The 16,881-nt window shown below is 36.1% G+C and overlaps 1 protein-coding gene across 3 annotated transcripts in view; it reads left to right on the top strand.

Annotated features, from left to right (window-relative positions):
• Positions 1–6,825: 6,825 nt before the first annotated feature.
• The window catches only part of LOC117399291 (semaphorin-5A-like), a 145,029-nt gene continuing 134,973 nt past the window's right edge, over positions 6,826–16,881 (top strand). For all 3 annotated transcript variants that reach the window (XM_033998380.3, XM_033998379.3, XM_033998381.3), the window contains exon 1: positions 6,826–7,043. The gene's annotated coding sequence lies outside the window, so the exon portion shown is untranslated. The remainder of the gene's footprint in view (positions 7,044–16,881) is intronic.

Here is a 16,881-nt window from a genome sequence, read left to right as displayed (position 1 = left end):
CAGTGCCACATTGTTTTAACCTCTCGCAATATCAATGATAGGGAGCACTCACTTCTGGTGTATTTAAATTTGATAGGCAGCTGTTTTCTATGATTCTCTCAATATAATTCCATTACAGGTGATGTCCAGTAAAAATTAATAATTTCACTAGCACATTGTTTTACAACCTCTTAAAATATATCAATGATACAGATCTTTTCAAACTTCCAGTACTTCATGTTTACAAACCATTCGATCTGATATGACATTTCTATTACAATATGCCCCTGGTGATGCTTTGCTTTTGTACACAAAACCTCCCATTTCAAGCTTGTTTTGTGTTAACAATCTGAATTTTTTATTCACTATGACTGATGTAAGGATAGGCACAATGCAAATTACTGAACAGACACAAATAATGAGTTGCAATCATGATAATGAGGGTCGCAATGAGCGCTGCCTGTGCATCAGGCTATTTAGCAGCTGTACTTACAGCCCAGAGGTGAGGGGAGTTAGGAGTACAGAGAGCAGTAGACACTGTATGAGATTTGTGGAGCATGAAAATTAAACCAAACAAAAAAATATGTCAGAGGAAGGGCAGCAAAATCCTTTTGGCACACAGAAAATAAAATAGGAGCTGAGAGTCTTTACGGCTGAGGTCACTCAGCATGAAATTGAGTTATTTGGAAAAGCCTCAGCCAACATCAGTTATGCTACCAAAGAGGCCCTAGGGTCCTCTATAGTGGAGAAAGTCAATGCTGTCGATGTTACCAGGAGGACAGTCAACCAGGTGAAACTCGCAACGCAGCACAGACATGCAGCAGGAACAGGAGGGAGGGCTGCCATCCACATAACAGCTGACATTGCTGGAGAGGCAAGCGGAGAGGACAATCCATCCCAAACAAAGTGACCCTGGATTTGAATATGCAGGGTCTTCTCCGTCTTGCCCTTCTCCTCCGAAAGTTTTCCTCCCTGTCCTCAATAAGCGTCGCCGCATCAGTGTACCACAGCAGCCATCCTGAGGCCAATGACAGGTCTCTGAAGGTGTGTGGTTCTTTACAGCTCTTAATTACTGGCTTCTACAATGGCTTGCATCTTGTTAGATGAGGAGCAAAGTTTTTGGAGGGTCAGCAATTGCCCAAGACCTTACATCTCAAAATCCTTACATCTCATTATAATGTTTGCGCCCCGCTTAGTATTCCAGATCCCCACCAAATTCCATGCTGTTTTCTTCATTTGAACACATTTCAATATAATTTAAATGGATTAATGATGGCAAAGTGCTAATTTGATAGCGGGTGCCGAACGGCAGGTGAAAAACATTCTTTATATACGCCACATTTTTAGTTACCGCTAAAGTCCGCTAAAGACCCAGTGGTTTTTGGCAGCAATATGGGTGTTTTCCAGCTGCAAATGACTTTGCACGTATCCTTACATCTGACCCAATGTGTTTTTTTTTTTTTTAAAGGAGACCATTCCACACCCCACTGATACAAAACAGATAAACAAAGGCTTAAAGGATCTGAAAGGAGAAATGATATTACTTAGTTGTTCAGTTCTAGTATGGATGTTTTTTTTTCTCTCAATTCAGAGAATGAGACATTTGAGCAACATGGAGGTGAGCCCATCTTGTGTCTACCAGATTGGATCAGTGCAAAGGTTCTTGAAATATTTACACGACATAAAAAAACTACAGACAAAAGTAAGGCCATTGCGTACATAGTGCAAGATTATGCAAGACACACAATTGCCCCATGAATCAACATACTTGTTTCATATGGGTGTTTTCAAAAACCTAACCAACCTGCTACATGGCAAAATAGACATTACTTATTTACCCACTCTCCAGCATACTTCCCAAACAAGATACTGTCAAATCTTTCATATGGTTTTTGAGTCTGTAAAGTATTTTCCAAAACCAAAAACATATGCTGTACATAATGCTATGGCCAAATATCATCACCATATTTTTTCAGGTTAATGAATTGTATAAATGAATAAATATGCCAATGAGTATGGAAATACATAGAAAGAAACCTCAGTTGATGAGAAGAAGTGAGGTAATTATGCGTGACAGTCACAGTGCAGTTATGTTTTGGTGGGGGGGGGGGTTGCATCAAATTATCCTGGGGCATATTAAATCTAAATGTAGTGTGTCGCCTTAGATAAGGCAAAATAAATGTGGTCTTAAAACAACAAAATGAGAGTGCAGTCCATGCAGTCCAATTGTTATTCAAACACAAATCGAAGCTGCTGCAGAGGGTATTCTACGGTCAACCTCCCGATCTGTGTTCATAGACCTTCCAATAATACATTAGAAAAACGCACAGAAGGAATTGGCAGATAAGCGGTTAATAGTTTTGAAATAGTAAAACCAACTGGTGCGGTGTACTTTTCTCTACTGTTTGGCTTTTGACAGTAGCACAGTTTGGAAGCTGTATATGCTTATACTGCACTCACCACACTGATTCAAACTGGGTGGAAATATAACTGAAACCTGCAACAAAACACTCACGTCAAACCAAATCCTTGTTGTATGACTCACTGCGTGTCGAGCTTTATAACTTGATTTAAAGAAACAAAAGATCAAAAAATCCCTAAAGATTAAGAATTCAGCGTCTGAGCATAAATGTGTGTGCAGTCTAATCTTCAATTTAAAGGTATCACTTGCAGTACCAACGAAAACAAACAGGATAGTTGCAGTCCAATAAGCCGAGCATTACACAGGTCCAAAGTAGTGGGAATCAATGGTTGGATTTTGTTTTAAACTAAAGATAGCATTAACACCTGTATCCATTTACTAATTATTAATGGGTTATAGAGTCAGCCAACTGTGTTTATGGTTCTGTTTTACAACGATTGCCTTTTCATTAGTCTGAAATAATCTGTTGATACAAAAATGCAAAAACAACTGCACTTTTCCATCTAGTCTCTCCAACCTGAAGTAATCACACTGTAGTGTCTTGTTTGGGTGTGGTTGGTAGGTAATTACCACATCTCTATTCAATCAAGTGTCCTTTGTTGTGTTAGTATCTATTATACAGTAGGTATTCATTTCCCCTGTCCTTCCTTAGCTTTCCTCTTAAAATAAACAATTGTGTTAACACAAACAGGGTTCCTAATTAGCTTAGGCACTTGTAGGCATATAGATATTTGCTGTAGATAAAAAAGCAATTATACTGGTAACTGTGGGCATTCTGTATCAGTGATCGTGGTTATTGATTTGTAGCGGACTATACTGGCAATGTAAGTGTAACTGCGAGATAGTGCTGACCCCTTCAGGTCAGATGGGATAACACACTATAAACAATATAACTGCTACTCCAAACAATCATACAGACCCTGAATATCAAAAGTGTCTTCCGACAGTCCGAAACTCACCAGATCCATCTGTTTTTAACTCGACTCTTACCCCAAATGTTGTTTCCATCATAAAATGAAACACTTTTCTGCTGTTTTCCAACAGGTGAAATGGGTGCAAATTACATAAAGGTGGTGGAATAACTGTTTAGTATTTAAATGAGAAATCTATATGTTAATGATGTCATTTCAGGATTTCAGTCAATGGACAGGTGAGATTGTTAGGTAGTAAAGGTGGAGAAAAACAAAACAGGCGTGTGTTTTAGGAGATACGGAGAAGGAAGAGAAGATATATTTAATAGAACATAATAGTAAAGCAAGTACAGGACAAAGAAAAATAAAAAAGTAAAGTTAGAGATCATTTTAATGTAATTTTCTAAATGTATGTTCTGTATTAACTCAATTATAGTTTCATGAAACTGGTTGCACTTTATGAAAATGAATAACACTTGTTATGTATAATAGGATATCATATAAACAACTGGTGGCAAAGAATGGAAATGCATGACCCAAATCTTCTTTAAGTTTGTCACATAAATACAATGTCTTAGCCTTATCCCTTTGATATATTCATAGCACTTGCTCTTCTGTAAGGTCCAAACAGGGGGTTGACCTTTGACTATATACCAGCTGGGTATACCTTCGGCGTCATCTGCGATTCCTTACTGGGAGGTAGCTAGCTCCATTATCCCTGTCATCCTCTAAAATCACAGAAATCCCGTGCAGTACATTGGGCTTCATCACCATAGTCGTCAGAGTCATTGCACCCACATCGGACCCTTTTTATTTTTGAGACAGAGCCTGTTTGAAATAGGTTCCCACCTATTATGGCTCTTTGAAACAGGCGGAACAATTTTAGATGGGAAATACTCAATCCAACCACATCAACCTTTTTGATTTTTGTTAATTAGGCACCCAATTCATTTGCATAACATTCCTCATACTGTCGGAATTGGGGGTTTTGCGACTGTTCTCATCCTTCCTGGCCATTTCTGATTTTTGCTCAGAACACAAAAAACAGTCGGAAAATTAAAACCCCACGACAAAAGCCCTCTCCGACGGTCGGAAAAGTTTTTATATTCAGGGCCACAGTGTTTAAGGTGATGAGTTTGATGATTTGTGCCCATATTATATTCTATATGAATGGTGTAACACATTACATAAATAAATCCAACCTGCTTTGCATTTCATTTAGAAATTTTAAAACATGATATCGGGTACTACTTTAGGTTAAAGAATGTTTTTAGTTTCTGTGCCTTATTTACAGCGTATCTGATGCACTTGCACATCCTGGGTCATTGCACCCCAGCAGTGCCTTTTGCCTGAAAGCATGTCAGTCAATAAGGGAAGCAGCTGGTTGTTTCCAGGCAAGAAAGAAGCCACTGAAGGGGCAGGAACTATGTCACCCTCCAGATGAAACGACCAATCAAGTGAACATTACCAGAAACAATGGCCTGCAAACAGAGATTTCTTCACCCAGGTATAGAACCAGGTGTTATATTTTGTATTCTTTAAAAACTGGACATTTGCAGCGCACAACAGGTAAGCTGTTTGCAATGATTTTGTCAGCTTATAACATATTTTTAAGGCAATATTAGAATATGTTTAAAAAAATGTGTGCCTCATATTACATAAGAACATAAGAAAGGTTACAAATGAGAGGAGGCCATTCGGCCCATCTTGCTCGTTTGGTTGTTAGTAACTTATTGATCCCAGAATCTCATCAAGCAGCTTCTTGAAAGATCCCAGGGTGAGCTTCAACAACATTACTGGGGAGTTGGTTCCAGACTCTCACAATTCTCTGTGGAAAAAAGCGCCTCCTATTTTCTGTTCTGTATGCAGTCAACGACATGTACACGTCATGCATGCACTGGTATTTCACGTTAAAGACCATAAAACCAGTATTTAGAAAACAAAGGACATTATTTAAAATTATATTGCTCTGATTTAACTAAATTGCAACTAAATATTTTACAGCCTTCAAAGAGTGTGTTGGTATGGGGGGAATTATTTTTTCGCTTTTCTCTGAAGTTTTAATTTTCCATCGGCTGTACGATAAGGTACAATGTGATCATGTGATTTGGGGTGTTCATAGGAATGAGCAGTATAATGATGACGTCTATTAAAAGCTGCGCACGCGTGACTGCACGGCTGGAACTTCCAGGCTGCAGAGCTACATTTTTCCTTGAATCCCCGGCGGCACTTCCCGCATTGCTGGTGGAGAGATGCAAGCATAGTCCCCAACAGTAAAACACAAGGCTGCAGACAGAACGATCCCAGCACAAGCGCACTGTAGTGCCACAGTTCAGCAAAGTCCGCACACACAAGCACAGACGCAGAGAACAAAGTCCCAGTGTTAGCCCTATGTTACAGCATAACTAATCGATAGTCATACGCACTTCTACTATGTTGTCTGTAAATTATGTGTTACCAAACAAATGACAATAAACTGTTGCAATAACTTGCCCGTAATAATAAAAACATAAGACAACTGGACTAGTAAAGTGAAACTGGAAAACACCAGCTGGTAGCAATGTTTCAACAGCTTTCAAAAGTAGCAGCAAAAAATGGGAAAAGCATTAAACAGACCCTACTTGTGCTACTGATGTTAATGACACTTAATGTCCATCTCACACACGTTGTTACATAAGGACACCTTCTAGAAAATACACGTTTTTAGTCCCGTATGAAAAATAAGTATACATCAAATATACCACACATTCATTGTATTAGTATATTAGATAGCTAGAATGATATATGCTCTATATCCATGATATATTTACATTTTAAATATATCAAAGTGGCTAGAACATATTTAGATCTATTTTACATTTTTTATTACGGTCGACTGTCCAATTAAAAATAAAACCACAATTTGTAACTCATGGAAGGTATTCATCACACGCATATAAAAAAAAAACAAAAAACAAAAAAAACACTAACATATCTAAATTATGCTAATGTGTTTACTACTGTTTATTTATGACATTATTACATATTACGCATCGTATCAGTGTATATAAACTGCTATTTCGTTTTTTTTTTCAGTTTAATAAAATAATGAATTTATTCAATTTAAATTAAACAACACAATATTATTATTATTATTATTATTATTATTATTATTATTATTATTATTATACACCTCGCATAATCTGTTAGAGCAGACTTTTGTGCCACGTCTCAGACTACTGAAGTGATGTTGGAATGGACCATGTATGGTCAGGACATTCACGAAACAAGAGGGGAGTCTTAACTTTAAAATGTATATATTTCTACATTACACAACAGAAAAAAACAAGCAAATTACTGTTACACTTCCTAAGCACCACTTAGAACTTTTAGTTATATATATATAAATACGTGCCGCTTCTTATAATGCAAAGTTTGCTGACTTTAGTAACACAGCCCTCCCCTACTGAACGGTCGCATCCACTGGAGTAGTAAGTGGGTGTCTGGTCTCCTATTTCAAAGAGTAAGTGGATTCAGAAATAGATATTGGAATCTGGAGTCAGTGAGATAGAGAAAATACAGGGGCAGACAAATTAAGTGACAGAGTTTCTGGACTGTACTCTCGGACCACCTACATAAACTGGATTATTGTAACTTTTCATCCAGCGCATTTGTGTTGACAGCATTATTTTTTAACTGCATTTCTGCATCTTTCCAACTAGATGAACTGGGATAGTTGGAGATCTCACTTTGTAAGTTCAACTATGTAATTTTCTTGAAAAAAAAAAAAAACTTGGGGAACGATCATGGTCTATAAAATAACAATAGTTTCAACCTTTACCTTAAAACTAAAAAAAGCAAGCTATATGGTTACGTCACTCTGCAGCATTTTATTTTTTTTATAGATTTGTTAAAAGTGCAGTATAGCTGGTCGCTTACGTTTAGTATCATTGTCTCTGTTTAACTGTTTTTATGTGCTTGTTTAGTCTGTAGTGAAATGTGGCGTTTTTATTTACAATGTACTTATTTGGAATGAATCAGACTTACATAGTCTTTGAAACTAATAGGCAATGCCCAATGCGGTATTGAAGGATATTTAATACCGCCAATGCCACTCATTTGATGTGGACTGAAATGGGAAATTGCTGTCTTTCTAAATTGTGTTTGCAGGGCAGGTATAGCGATTCACAGGTTCTGTACTGTGTTTGAAGTTCCCGATGTATGTCATAGTCCACCACTAGGGGGTGCTGCTAACGAGAGATTTGCCTTGAACCAGCGATCTGTAGAGCAATAGAACGAATATTAGCGTGACACCTGATACACGTTGTGATATATTTTGGTTCACTGTTTGCATTGTCAAATTGAGTGTTGATTACACTTGGTTTCTTTTTAACCCTGATTTGTATAAAATACATAAAGGCATTTCTATAACCTTTTTTTATATTGAGAAGGAACTGCCTTAGCAAAAATGTGTCTGTGAAATAAGCCTTGTGAAACGGCTATATATTTTATTACCGGTTGAAAATGAAGTTTTTTTTTTTTGTTTTTTTTTTAATAGTGATAGCACACATTTAGTTATAATATATGAATAAATTATATGCACATTAAGGCATGCAGGGGGTTATTAGGAAATCAAAGTAGATAAAGACAGAGAAAGCATTGTGCCTGTGGAAGAATAAACGTTTTAGTTCACAAGTTAACCCTTTATTCCAGCAGTTATTTAAATAATGTTCTGACTGATTAAATAAAGTTTGATAATCGTGAAACTGTTCTACATTATAACTGGTACAACAGTATAGAATAAAGTTCCATACTTAAAACCCCCCAAAAAACAGGCTTTAAATCTTTAACACTTGTTGGTAACAGATTTGTGACATGGGGTTCTGTCTCAAGGGGTTCAGATCTAGTTCCAGATATATTATGATATTTATGTGATACATTAAAGTTTATAAGCCATCATGTCCACATCATATTTGCAACAGGAGGGACAACATTATAATTGAAAGAAAAATAGAACATAGGCTCTAAGAAAAAGTCGATTAACAAACAACAAACAAGAAATATACAGTATATATATATATATATATATATATATATATATATATATATATATATATATATATATATATACACACACACACACACACACACTGCTGTGCAAAAGTCTTAGTCATGTTGCATTATGAGCATCAACAATTTACTCAAAGTCTCCACTAGTATTTTCTACTATTATAACAACCAAGCGTGGAATTCACAACAGAACTGGCAGCAGGCACATGAGTCTTGTTCCATAGTCCAATTTCTGTGTTCTTGTTCATATTTTAGCCTTTTAGTCTTGTTCCCCTTTCTTAACAGAGGTATTCTTACTGCAACACATCCTTTAAGTCCTGATTTCAAGAGTGACCTTTGTACTGTTGATGGATGGACAACGACACCTGTGCCTTCTGCCAGTTCTGTTGTCAATTCAATGCTTGTCGTCTTTCTATTCTTTAAGGATATTATCTTCGAGTATTGCTCATCCTTGTTAGACAGCTCTTCCAGTCCTGGGTTTGTCAATTACAGATGATGTTTCTCAGTATTTGTTGATTATGCTTCGGACACCACACCTTGTAAATCAAGTGATGCGAGCTATGTCACTCAATGTTTTTCCTTCTTTATGCAAGTCAAGGTTGTTCTAATAGTAGAAAACATTAGTGGAGGCTTTGAGTAAATTGTTGATGCTCATAATGCATCAGACTAGAACAAATGCATCATGTCTAACATACACACACATATATATAAAATAAAATAAAACAAAACATCTGAAAAAACATAGTTTATATAGGTTATCCATTCGTTAACATATCTGCATTAATGTTGTTTACAACAAAATTGTATAAGGTGTATAAATGAGATACATAATGCCTCAAAGAAATTCCCAAACAAAGCCCTTCCCAGGCCTTTTTACAATAGTTAACATTATTCTTAAAATCAATGATGTCCAAAGAACAACCCTGAAACTTCTTTACATTCATATTGCCACATTTCCACATATTATCTGTTAAATTTGTTATTATATTTGTGTCTGTGCAGTTTTTACAAGTCATTGTAGAAGCAATTCAAGTTTAGCGGCTGTGAAACACAGCCCTTTCTAGGAGATAGGAGATCAAGGTAAAATCTCTCCAACATTAAACACTGCATACGACTCTTTTTGTGATAGAAACATCTCTCCTGTCTTGCCTCCATAAGCACCAGCATTAAAATGAGCTAGCTGGGGCCTCTTCTTGTGGTTAAGCTGGCTGTGGAGTGCTATGAGGTTTTCTTAAGAGGGTTAAGACAAAGGACAGCTATTAGTAATGCATTATAATGTCACCGTATGGTAGAGTAATGACTAATCCCCTGAAGCGATACATTTCTTTGTGCTCCACTCAATTTATAATTGCTTGTTGAAGTGCCTTTATTTAGACAAATGCTCACAATTAAAAAAGGGGACATCTCGTTATCACCTTTGGATTATAGTAAAAAAGCAACATCATAAATTTGATATGGTTTATTTTATGTTGTTTATATATATATATATATATATATATATATATATATATATATATATATATATATATATATATATATATTTCACCAGGTTGGAGCATGTATCATTGCTAACACGGCCTCAAGTCAAGCAGTGACAGATTACTAAACTGTTGTAGGCAAACATGCATTGAAAAATTGTGAAAGGAAAGATGTGTTACAGTATTCCACAGCACTGATCAAACTTAACAAAGGTGTAATAATTGAGGAGCTGATCTGTAGTTCAAGATCTGTATTCAATCTACTTGTTTTATAATCATGAACCTAACAAATGAATTAGATCTACCCTGTAAGCACAATGATAGAGTACCATGGTTCATCTATACCTATATTTGATAGAAGTTTCATTTCCTACTGATTAAAGGTATTAAATAACTAAACTGTATTCAAACGTTGTATTTTACCTAGATGGAATTATTTATCCATTCATAAGTTTTGAAGTTAAACAGGTGGGCAGTAGTATTCTGCATTGCAACAACTGACTGAGTAATAAGAACATAAGAACATACGAAAGTTTACAAACGAGAGGAGGCCATTCAGCCCATCTTGCTCGTTTGGTTGTTAGTAGCTTATTGATCCCAGAATCTTATCAAGCAGCTTCTTGAAGGATCCCAGGGTGTCAGCTTCAACAACATTACTGGGGAGCTGGTTCCAGACCCTCACAATTCTCTGTGTAAAAAAGTGCCTCCTATTTTCTGTTCTGAATGCCCCTTTATCTAATCTCCATTTGTGACCCCTGGTCCTTGTTTCTTTTTTCAGGTCAAAAAAGTCCCCTGGGTCGACATTGTCTCTGCCTTTTAGGATTTTGAATGTTTGAATCAGATCGCCGCATAGTCTTCTTTGTTCAAGACTGAATAGATTCAATTCTTTTAGGCTGTCTGCATACGACATGCCTTTTAAATGGTCTTACAAGAGAGCTGGTCCTAATAGAAAGGGACTGACAGAGATTGGTCATCATTGGGAGCTGGTCTTTATGTGAAATGGGTGACAAGGAGGGCTATTGCTGTATTGCCCAAGAAGGAATGCCCAGGGATTGTTGGTAGCATATACTCGCCCCGCAAGTACAGTACTTTTTGCTCCATTGAAGAATCATTTTATGCATTGTGTTTTGCAGTTGCCGAGTGGAATAGGCTCAGACACACATAATGCATTCTGAATGCTGCTTGCCTTCACAGGTTACTAGCCCCAAGTAAAAGAGATTGTAGGTAACAAAATAATTCCAGAAATTGTCCACACCATGTACATTATATATATATATATATATATATATATATATATATATATATATATATATATACAGCAGGTTAAAGATAGGCTCGCCCTTTTATGATTATTTCACCTGGAGAGTGAAATTGTCCCCCTGCCCTCAGGGCATGGTTTCCTGTCAGCAACCAACTAGCTGCTTCCCTTAATGACAGACATGCTTTGCAGCCAGTATCATGCTTTGACCCAGAAAATTCAAGACATTTGGCGAAATAACCAAGAAATTTAAAGTGTAACAGATTTCCTGAGCGTAAGGCAAGTAAACTTAAGCTTTCTTTAACCTAGTGTAGTACAAGAAATCATGTTTGTTATAACACATGTTTCTATCAAAACTCCACATTTGAGGACTGTGTACCAGAAGTACAAAAAAGGTTGTTTTATGGATAAATTTATGGATTTGTGGATTTGAATAGAGGAAGAATAAGCCAGCAGAGGCTACAGGAACACCCTACATAAGCTACAGGACCAGGAAGTCTGAGACTTTCAGGATAATTGAGGCTTACAGTCAAGATCTAGCTATAACAGGACCCAATTCTACGAGACTCATTGCAGTAGCCTCTGTTTATGTCAGTTGACATTATACTGCGGATAAATATATAGTCAGGAACATTTCAGAGCTACAGAGCATGGAGATACAGGGATATTTTTAGGCACTAGCTTTGCAGAGATTAAATATTATATTTGATAATAAGGTTTCAATTTGATACCTGCTTCTTAATTTCTCAAAATGTATGATAATAATAATAATAATAATAATAATAATAATAATAATAATAATAATAATAATAATAATAATAAAATAAATATTGTACACCCCGCTGTGCATAATAAGGCAGCAATTTTATCAAGGGTTTCTGGTGATTCATCAATGTCAAATAGAATTAGAGTCTTACAGTATTTGTGTATATTATGTGTTATAATACATGGTGACATAACATAAATTGTAGAACTAGCAGTGTTTATTTTTAATTCTTGAAAAAGTGTTAAGCATAACATTGGAAAACAGAATTAAAAAAAATGTATAACAAGTTTATTTTTTAACAGTTATGTTTAAACTTTAGTGTTCTTTTTATTTTATTAACATCACTTGGCTTTTTGCACATTACAAAAGTATGTTTTAGGAGCAGTGGATCCTTTCTTTTTTCATGCTCTCTTACCACAGACACTCTGCAGAAAGAGGTGGGAGTGTTCTTAGACACAAAGACCCCTAGTTATCCTTTTATAAACCATGGAACACAATACAGACAATCAGAGAGCCAGTGACATCATTACAGATTATTGTGTTGATTGTGTTCTCACTAGCATATTGACCAATATTCTAATGTGATGCAATCTAAGTCAAAGGAACCGACCAGGAAACAGTAATGACTAATGATTCAAGTAATACATGTGATGTTCAGGCTTGGTTTGTAATTATTAAGCATCCATGTAAGGGGAGTTTGTATGAGTTTGTCAACCTGCTGCACGCTGCCTACACCCCTGATACTGTGAATATCTTAGGAACCATTTAAGCCGATCATTCCGGTGTTGTGGAAACTGAGGGTAAAATCGAATGGCACCCTTTGACCTGTGACCTCAGATGGCCACCATTTGGGGGTCAGATGACCTTTTTGACATGTTGAGGATATTTTAGAAAGATTACATATTCAGTACTGCCTACTACATGTATAGAGATTACCACACAATAGCCTTAAATGAGTTTGAGTAGCTTGAGTATATTATTATGGATATCTTCTGTATAGCAAATGTACACATGTGTGGCATTTACAAGATATGTCATGAAAAACTATGACATAATGTGTTTCAATCATGAGAGCTATACAACAGGAAGGGTAACAACCTTGCCCAAGGGCTCTGTATGTCATGGTTTTTCATGACATCTTCTATACTTGTTAATGTTGTACCATACTCTAATGTGTAATTTTAATTCCATTCAGAGAAAAAAATTATACTATGTAGCAAAAAACCTGGAAAATGGACCACTTAATGTGTTGGTCATCGTCTGTGAATCCTATTTGTCCCATCGAATTGCACTGTCTTAGCTCCACCCATACGCTGATAATATATGGGTCTGCAATGCAAATTCAGCGTGTGGAAGTAAAGTCTCTTAGTGTCTGGGTCAAGTATGACCAATAGAAGTTTAGTAGGATAAATTGATTTTTAAGAATGCATTTCTGTCTAATGAAATACCATTAATTCATGCTAATGGTATGGCATTAATGGTAGATAGACCAAAAATGGTGAACTAAAATTAAGTGTCAAGGATATAATAAAAAATGGGGGGAAAAAAAACAGGAATTGGAAACCAAATAACATGAATGATACATGGGGGAAATGATGTAATGATTCAATTTTTTTTATTCGATTTATTCTACCTGTGATATGAGAGAAGCTTCAGCAGTCTGTCAAACAGAGTCTTGTTTCTGATCTGGCATCTATGGCATTTAGAGAACGATCTTTGCCTTGCACTGCATTTTGTTGTTATAAAATGAAGCTATTACTTCCCAGCTTACATCTGTCAAAAGTCCTAAGTTCTGTTGGTGCTAATTGTTTTTTAAAACATGCCTCAATGCATTGTCAGGTTGCTATGGTTTCATCTAGTCCTCTGGGAATTGGTTAAAGAGCCTACAGTCTGCCATGGAAATTGCAACAAAAAAAAATAGTCTTCAGAAAATAAAACTTTTTCTTGTGCCGTCTATAAAGGGTCAATTTCTGCAAGTTTATAGGTTGCCACAGCAACAAAAGTCGGGTGCAAAATGCAGCTTTTGTGTCCAAAGCTGCATTGTCCTAACAAAATAATGGAGGCAACTGATTTTAAAGAGGCTTGAGTTAATCATGCATCAGGAACTGGCTTTACAGAAGTTTAATTGCATTAAAATATAAAATGCATGAATTACGACTAGTGTTGAATCTTGGCCAGAAGCCATAACTTGGCTCTTCCTGGTAGTGGAACAAAAGTTTGCCACTGCTACTCTTATTTACAATATTTAATGGCGCTACAATGTCCCAAGAGAACATTTGTACAAACCATTCAACAGAAGCTTTACTTGACCAAATTTAGATTATAAGCCAGTTCAGGTGCATACAGAGGGTCCTCATAATTGTGTAATAATTGCACTGTACTTGAAAGGTAAAAAATATTTGTAAACAACGAAGAGTGTATCGGAGTGAGACGACGTTCACAAACTCAATGGACTCCTCTGAGAATGATATGCCGCAGTGAGAAAGTCAGACCGACAGTTCTATGCCAAAAAGAAGTTTAATAACTATGCGCTATGGACTTCAAAAACATTAATGAGGTTTATCCGGGGTGCGGATAAACCTCATTTATCTGCACCCCGTTCATCTGCGACTTCAATTATCCGCAGCTCCCTGACGAGTTTTATCTCTGAAATACAGTATGTTATTGCCTGTGTAGACTTAATGCCTGTGATGCGCGCACACAGACACACACACACACACACACACACACACACACACACACACACACACACACACACACACACACACAAAGATGCATGCGTCAGTCTAACCTGAGTTGATGCCAAGACAGCAGCGCTACAGATCTGAGGATTCATGTCTTGGTTTGAACAGCAGAAGGATTCTGTAAAATTAGTTCTCCTGAGGCAGTGAAGCTCAGCAAACATATTTTGCCTCACTGAAACAAAAGACTATGATGGACTTTGTCAAGCTTCAGAAGAACAACTTGCAGCAGTGAATTGTTTAAAAAAGCTGTTACAAAAGAAAAAAAAACACTTTTGTTGATACAGGCTTGTTTATTTAGTTTTACAGCTTAATAAAATAGAAAACTAGCAACACTTAGCTACTATTATTTATATTAATGTGTGGAATAAATTAGTGATAATACCTTGTGATATTTCTAGCCACGCAACTTAGTTTACAGGACAATTGTGAGCACTGATGGGCTAAATAGCTTATTCCCTCATCTTGTAGGTTTGAAGTATTTTTTATATATATTATATATATTTTTAGTAGTATTTTGTTTTTCTTTTTGGTAACAAATAGCTAGGGAAACGGTGTATTGCATTTTGAAAATATTTTGCTAGGAGTATCACTGTCAAAGTAAACTAATTTTCAAACATTATACTGTCTTTGTAATATATTGTATTGCATACATCTCCAGTAAACTCTAACTTGGTTTACATTAATAGTTTCTGTATTTTATTCATGCATTCTAGTCACACGCAATGACACCTTATTTATCTGCGGATTTTACAAATCCGTGGACCTATGTCTCCCAAAGCTCCACTGTGTGTATGTATGTATGTGTATATATATATATATATATATATATATATATATATATATATATATATATATATATATATACTTGGAGTAGTATTTTAGCTGAAATATTAAGCATGGTACATAATGATCTAGGAGAAATGAGAAAAGGGAATGATAGAGAACACACAAAAAATAATATTAAACAGGTTAGAAAATGTATTTAATGAAAATAGCTGACATAAAGTAGCCCTTTAAGTATGTCTTGAGTGCTTTTCTTTTCTCAAAGCAATTTGTTTTTCCAATCAGTCTCAAAAGCAGTGAATCATTTTATCCTTTATTTTTTACATAATAGTATTGTAATAAAGTGCATCATTTTTAATGTGGAGAAACTGGAACACAATGATATTGTCCAACAGTGTATCCTTCGACATGTATTTCTGATGGTATGATAAAGGTATTGTTTTTTATCACTCGTGACAAACAAGGGTTAGGCTATTGAAGGTTCACTTGTCTTTTTGGGTCACCCAAACAAGAATACAAGACAAAGCATTTCACTAGAATAAGATCCCTGCACTTCACATTCGACTCAGCTTAAGGACTTTATTAAAGATCAAAATACAAAAATAAGATTTTCCTTTTTTATCCCTGCTTGACAATCTGACACTCTTATCCTTTTACGACTTAAATTAACGTTTGAAAGATCAAATCATTGTAAAATAATGGAAAAGTAAGCCCTTTAGCACTTTGAAAACCATTTAGTCTGCTTTCATCAAGATAAAAGCAATACAAATCTATACAAAATAAGTTGAATTCCCCTTGTGGAAGATTATTCTAACAAACACATTGAAAAATGCTGTCAGACTTCTATAACAAGGTATTTGTGGATAATTTGGGATACTATTTTTCATTGCAATTGGTTTCACTTTCAAACTAATGAGTCATAGAGAAGAATGTGTGCTCAAAATATTCATTCTGTAACATCATGGATGTACTGAGGTTCTGGAAATCACTATTGAATATAAATTTCTTCAGTGTCAAAATTGTTTTGATTTTAGTTAATGAAGGCATTTTTTTGTACAATAATCACATTTGCACTTGCCGCTGTGATTCCAGTGTGACTAGGAAAGGGGTGGTGATTAGAGACCTTCTTCAGATCTTCTACTGCCAGCACTTGGGGAGATCTCTGATAGCTGCAGAGAACAATTTACAGGGACATGGAAAGGAGATACACTGCATGCCTGAACCAGGCAACACAGGCACCTTTAGGAAAACCTCTTCATACCTCATCATACTGTGAACCCCCTTGTATGTACTGTATGTAATTGCACACTACTGCACACTGCAGTACACTAGCTTGTCCTTCACGTGTGGCTTCTGTGACTTTAGGTTCTTGAAGATCACCCTTTTTAATCCCTGAAAGCCGGTACCATGTAACCTTTTTAAATCTAATCTAATGTCCACAATGATTCACCAACCTATATGTCGGGTGGTCAACCCTGGTCCTGGAGGGCC

Source organism: Acipenser ruthenus, chromosome 4, assembly GCF_902713425.1.
Source record: "Acipenser ruthenus chromosome 4, fAciRut3.2 maternal haplotype, whole genome shotgun sequence".
NCBI lineage: Eukaryota > Metazoa > Chordata > Actinopteri > Acipenseriformes > Acipenseridae > Acipenser > Acipenser ruthenus.
This window is presented reverse-complemented; position numbering and strand designations above follow the sequence as displayed.